The 6838-nt window shown below is 36.3% G+C and overlaps 1 protein-coding gene and 1 long non-coding RNA gene across 3 annotated transcripts in view; one reads left to right on the top strand and one right to left on the bottom strand.

The window, feature by feature from the left end:
• The window catches only part of LOC106678757 (uncharacterized), a 107092-nt gene that overhangs the window by 15785 nt on the left and 84469 nt on the right, over nucleotides 1-6838 (top strand). The window lies entirely within an intron of this gene.
• The window catches only part of stac (C2 and C2B_Munc13-like domain-containing protein staccato), a 149083-nt gene that overhangs the window by 75712 nt on the left and 66533 nt on the right, over nucleotides 1-6838 (bottom strand). The window lies entirely within an intron of this gene.

Here is a 6838-nt window from a genome sequence, read left to right as displayed (position 1 = left end):
ATACCAGCTGTGACCAGGGAGGTACAGAGACATTATATACATTAAATTAGACAGCCCTTATCTCATACCTGGACACATTAAAATCCCGTGTCATGGCAAAGACCTCTGTCAAAGAAGGAAAGCCGCCTTGAATATTTGAAGATAAAAGGGAGAAAAAAGACCGACTAGCCCCGAAAGGCCAATGACCTTCCCACCCCTTCTGAAAGGTAAGTTAAAGAGAGTGGGAGCATAAAAGGACCAATGAGAAGAACGGAGATCAGAAGAGGAGAATTAAAAGCAGAGGGAAGAAAAGGAGTAAAAAGAGCAGGAGGAGAGAGGAAGAGAACAGTTGAAGGGGAGTCAAGGATCAGCCAATGAGTTGAGAACACTTGAGAGGGAGATGAAGAACAGGAAGAGCGGTCTTGAGGGAGACAGGAATCTAAGACCGATTGGAGGGAGTAGAAGGAAGTCACACATCGCCGGGAGTCAACGGAGGCCCGCTGGCAGGCTGTGGGCGAAGCGAATATGGACGCGCCGCCGCGACAACTGCCAAGCCGTGACCGATACACTAAGACAAGTAAGACATTTTCCGTTGTAATTTGAATGGCAATAATATAATTTATAAAATTAGCGTCAGTATAAATAACACAGATCCTAACTGGTACTTCTCAATTCATAATACAATAATTAAAGGATAAGGAAACAGATCAACCATGCCTCTCATAATATTATTCTTGCTAATGTATACATGATTGTAAATATAAAATAATGCTACCAAGATAATTAAGAATCCCTGCATGCCACCTTATAATAATAGCATAGTAAATAGGGAAACACAACATTGGAGAAGAACTCCAATGATTAATTATAGATATTCATATCTAGCATACTATGGCGGGAGGGTCTACGGTATCTAGTGTTTGAGTTAAATATATTGCATACTCTTTCAGTCGGTTTCCATCTGGAACTGATAGAGATACATAATACAAATATATTATATTAAATGCATAATATAAATAAATTCAATATAAAATGTTGACGGGGAACCCCCGGTCGGCCTTAGAACCGCTGCTGCCCCGTACACGGCAAATTGATGACCTAATATCAAAGCACCCTTTTCCCCTCCTAATTTTTAAAATGAAAATAATTTCATTAAAACTTTGATTTTTTCATATCTCTTGATAAAATTATTTGGTGCTTGAGTGAATGAAATTAGTGTCTCGAAAATACAAAATAGAAAGTAAATTATAAATTTAAAATATAAAGTAATCCAAAATCGAAAAATCATTCTACCTCACAATTTTCATAGATGTTATTTTTTAAAAGACTTTTTCTATCGGAATTATGGAATTTATATCTTAACTTTTTCTCCAATCTAGAACTCATAAGGACATACCCCTGACATAAATTTATTCATCTAAAAATATAATTTATACAATGTTCCTGCTCAGCTATAAAATATACAATGCTTGACATAATTTAAATGCTAAAATTAATCAACAATACATTCGCGAAATACATAGCTAGTGGTAGGGAGGGCAAAATCTCACGCTTCCCATTAATTTTGACCAGATTTCTAAACTTTATTGCAATATTTAATTTTTTCCCACTTCTCTTGGATTTGAACTTTTACAAACCCGTTGCGAATATTTTAACTCGATAGCAATAACATTTTTTTTTATTCAAACACTAGCAGACCTTATTCAAGACCTAGCAGCTTCGCTATTGCTATATTTGAGAATGTATATGAATTAATTGAAAACTATTGAAACTTTGATATCAATTAATATATAGATGGCGTGATAAGACATTTATTATATTAACATGAATGGTAACAGCTAACTTGGCTGTATAATCGTTAATACTGGCCTGATTTAGCTGATTTTTTTCTTATTCTTTTAGACTATTTGATTATTTATGATATTTTCATACATGCACTACGTAAAATATGAATAATGTGGGGTTAATAGTTGATCATAGATCAATAAGAATATGCGGAGAAGATGGTCGGGTTGAGGGGGGGTTGCTGTTCACCAAATAAATGAAAACTTATTAATTTATTCTCGTCAGAAAATCTGGCGGAGCAAGAAGGCCTGGAATTCAGGTTGAAACGTTAGCACAAATAAATAAGTTTCTGAATGCCCCCTCCCCCTCCCCCGACCATCTTCTCCTCATGAAATATAAATAGTTTATGCATCATAACCCACATTGGGGCTCAATATTAGTAATTGAATTGTATTGAAAAAATTGACCTATCAATGTGTCGTAAAATATTTTTTAGGAGTGAAACAAAGTTGGTATGGCATTAAATCGAAATTTTATTAATTTAGGATAAAAGAGGAGATATTCAGCTTTCCAACGAATGAAGAGGAGTACATAGAATTGGAGGATTATATCAATAATGGTCAACAGAATAAAAGAAAAAAAAAACCTCCAAATAAATCCAGGTGAAAAAATTTCTAATTTTTAATTTCTTTAAAATGCTATTTGAGGTTTTCAGACGACGCTAAAAACAAATATGATTTGCTTTTTCCTGAAAAACAAAATATTTTGTTCACCTACTTTACTAAAATCCTCATAATGATTTTTTAAATTTTTAGTGAATAAAAAATCTTTTAATAGAATCTACATTTTTTATTATCATTCGGAAAGAGACGAATCGATTGGTTTATAATAATAAAAATGAAAAAAAATTTTTTCTTTCCGAGCTACGCGCCAAAAATGCTTTATTTTTTTAACCAAAAATAGCCTATAATGTTCCCGGGATCATCACAATCGGATGAAGGTATCACAGTGCATAAAGTACTAACAAACAAACATTCATTTTTTTATATTTGTGGACATCAGAAGTATAGTTATTCGTTTACGAAATAATATTAGCTACAATTTGTTCCTAGAATAATCATGTTTAAGTTCTTTTGTTTTAAATTTAAAATAATTCCGCCTCGGGAGCTATAACTTTCCGATCGAGGTAATCTCGGATTAGTCCAATCTTAAAATAGCCGAATCGTCCCTTAGCTTGGCCTTGGACCATTTACCTCAAAGTTTTAAACTCATCACCAAGCCAAGGAATTTAGAATGATATAAAAAAGGTTTGAAAATGAAATCAATTATTCAGATATTTGAGTTTACTTCCTTTAAATTTCTTAATTTTGTCACTACTTTATGTCGAAAAAATAATAAAATAAAAGAGAAAATAATTGTAGAAGGTAGGGAAGTTCAGAATATTTGTTAATTGGGATCAGATTTTTAATAAGTCTAAATTTGTGACGACTGGAAATTTATTTTATTCAAGAATACCCTTTCTATTTTTGTCAATTCTCTATGATTAATATCTTATATAAATTTATATACTTGATCAATCGCAAGAAAAACATTATGCATACTTTTTTAAGTATTTTTTTAAAAATACGGTAGGACAGTTGACCCCAGTATTCCATTATACGGGGTACCAATTAACCAGGATTACGAGGGGCTAATTTTTTTTTTAATATGGTGTTTTATAATTATTACACCATTTATTTTATGTGTATAATATTATTTTAAACATATAAATACATAAGAAAATATTCAACGATTACATAATCATTAATTAATGAGGTGTAGATAGTTAACGGTAGATAATTGATTGGAGAAGTTTGTCGGGGGGTCCGGTCAACAAAGAACAACATAAATAAACAAAACCATATTTATTAATTTTATGCCGACGTTTCGACCTGAGTTTCTAACACACGTTACACGGGGCCAACGACGTGATAACGACCATCGACATACACGTCACTACACCAAAAGATACAACATATCTAGATCTCATCAACAACAATCACATTCACCACTTCACAGCACAATTCTGCAACTCTACATACCCCTTCTCATCGAAATCCTTCAACTCAGCCCTCTACTTCTCTTCAGGCTTATTCAACTCCACCTGTTACATCTCATCAATCTCCGACCTCTTCTCTCAGCAATGATTCTTCTGCCCAGACTTCTACATCTTCTAACATATCGGTATCAGTTCTTAATGTTCCCATACCAGTCCTATCTAATTTCACTTTCTCTTCCCTTCACTCATCTTTTCCCAATTTCAAATCACAAATAAATTATCTTTGTTCACTTCACAGACGTTTCGCACACAGTTCAGAACAACGAATTTTTCTACTTAAATGCAGGTCAAATTCCCTTTTTCCTAAATCTATAAACAATTCTCTTAAACATATTTCTATGTCTGGTCCACTTCATTATAAACTTTCGTCATATTCTACCAAATTCAAAAAGTCTCTACTTAATTTAAAGATCCACGAAACCATTCAACACATTCATTTTCTCCAACACAACATCTCCTCTCTCTCACTTATTTTACGAACCAACATAGGTGAGACACATTTTGGCGGTCTTTCCACATTAATTACTACAATTTTCAACTCAACCCGGGTACACAAAAAACCCAAACTCATTAATAAGTTCAATAAACTGTATCAAGAATCACTAACCAACAAAATTTATCCCATAGGTCAAGAAAATTGGGTCCTTAATATCACATCTACTGATATTCCCTCCAATGTTCTCAACATTCTTAGCATAGGTCCTAATTTCTCCATACCCAAATCTTCACAAAAAATCATTCCAGAATTACTTACAGACTTAGAATACATTCAAAACGACCCCCTATTTCATCATTCTAATGAGAGTAAAGAGTTATCACGCTCTACTATTTGCAATACCATCTCTAATTACCTTCAACACCCTCCATCCTTTTCTTCCAAATTTTCTCCTCTTTTCTTTAAAGGTGAGGACAGCCACGTTGCTAGATTTAAGGAAGGCTATCTCAGACCTAGAACGCTTCTCAGGTGAGATCGGCGAACAAGGAGGCGATCGCTTCATAGAAAGAATGGTGGCCAAAGTAGCGGAGAACATGCTGAATAGGAACGATGCCATTTCGCTGAAGGCGGCATTAATCTGCAGAATTAAGAGAGCCATTCTTAATCATATCCAAGCTGATGAGGAGACAGCCTGGCCAGTGGTCAAGGAGCGATTGAAAAAGGCTTACGGAGGGAGAAGATGGACTCCGGAGGATAGGCGGCCTGCCTATTATCGAAGTGAGATGAGAAGTACGGTGCTTGGTCGATACAGGGAGCTCCAACACCATCGCGTGTCGAGGGGCGTTGAAGAAGCTGAGAGACGGAGAGAGGACACCCCAGCCCAATGTTCAGATATGTCATTGTAAGTTAATCACCCTGGGTGGTCCTAATAACCTGGAAGGGGAAGTCATAGACCTGGGCGAATGGGGGATTGACGGAGGTAAATTAATGATGCACGTAGTGGGGAATATGCCGCGCGAGTATCAGATTATCATCGGATGCGTCTTATTGTCGAAGGTGGGGGCGTGAATAAGAAATGTGGGAAACCGATGGGATATTCGGTTGGAACAGAAAAAAATCAGTTGTCAACGACTTGCGAGGGGAGGAACACCGAGAGTAGAGGCGGTTAACAAGACGGGTAACTGGAGGGAGTTAATAGAGCAGAAAATAGGTTGGGGAAGACGGGTAAGACAGTCCATGAAATCCCATTAAAGCGTGATATGGTTACGTACGTGAAAGAAAGGAGATATCCTCAGGTACTCCGACAACACATTCGGGAAGAATTAGAGAGTCTAAAGGCACAAGGCATAATAGTGGACAGCATTTCGCCATATAATAGCCCTTTGTGGGCTGTGAAGAAGAAGAACCTACCAGGGGAAAATATCGAGTCGTAATAGACTATAGAAAGCTTAACGAGAATACGGTAGACGAAAAATATCCGATCCCGAGACTAGAGGACATTCTGGACAGATTAGGAGGAGCAATCGTATTCAGTGACCTGAAAGCTGGATATCACCAAATTGCAATGCACCCCAGGGACCAACACAAAACAGCCTTCACGTTTGAGAGGGGCCATTATGAATTCACCCGTATGCCGTTTGAGCTGAAAAACACACCAATCACGTTTCCAAACACGCCTGATAGACGAATTTTTATGCGGGTTAGACGAATCCATGTGTCAGGTCTACATGGACAACCTTCTTGTGTTTAGCAAGTCCGAAGAGGAGCATATAAGACATCTGAAAAAGTCTTTCAGAGGATTAGACAATTTGGGTTAAAGTTGTCCCACGAAAATTCGGTGCTAGGTCGGGAGGAAATGAACTTTTTGTTTTTGTTTTTTAGGACATATAATTTCGGGACAGGGAATTAAGCCTAATCCACTGAAGGTTGAGGCGATCCAAAGGATGGCTGTGCCAAGGGATGTTAAGGAAGTTCGGAGGTTGCTAGGTACCCTGAACTATTATCAGAGATTTGTTGCGGAAATGGCAGAATATTTGGTACACATTAATAATCTCTTAAAGAAAGGAAGCCGAATGATCGTGACTCCTGCTGTGGAGAATAATATCCGTTAGTGTATGAAACAACCACAGAAGGAACCTGTAGCTGACAGTCCGTAACTCCCCCCACCAGTTTACGAACAATCCTCGTAAACTCTAATATATACAAAGGAAAAATATATACATAAATACAATTACAATCCAATAAATAAGATAGATGCAAATACAATAACAATAAAAAAGATACAAATACAATAAAACTACAGGGTTTAAAATAACAGCACTCTGTGCAAAAAAAAAATTAGACAAAACAATGATGATTTTTACACTCTCGTGTCTTTATTAAGTTCCAAAAAGCAAAAAAAATAATGATAACTATAAAACTTTACAATATTACCCTCCGGAAGGGAGGTGAGTACAATCCCGTACATCATGATAACGCTGTTGCAGGAAGCTTTAATTGTTCTAGGTGAACTGTTCTTCGCTTTTTCGGTTCTTTTAAGC

The sequence above is a fragment of the Halyomorpha halys genome, unplaced genomic scaffold (genome assembly GCF_000696795.3).
Source record: "Halyomorpha halys isolate HHAL.00 unplaced genomic scaffold, Hhal_1.1 Scaffold158.1, whole genome shotgun sequence".
In the NCBI taxonomy this organism is placed as follows: domain Eukaryota; kingdom Metazoa; phylum Arthropoda; class Insecta; order Hemiptera; family Pentatomidae; genus Halyomorpha; species Halyomorpha halys.
The sequence above is the reverse complement of the archived record's forward strand: the minus strand, read 5'-3'. Positions and strand labels throughout refer to the sequence as shown.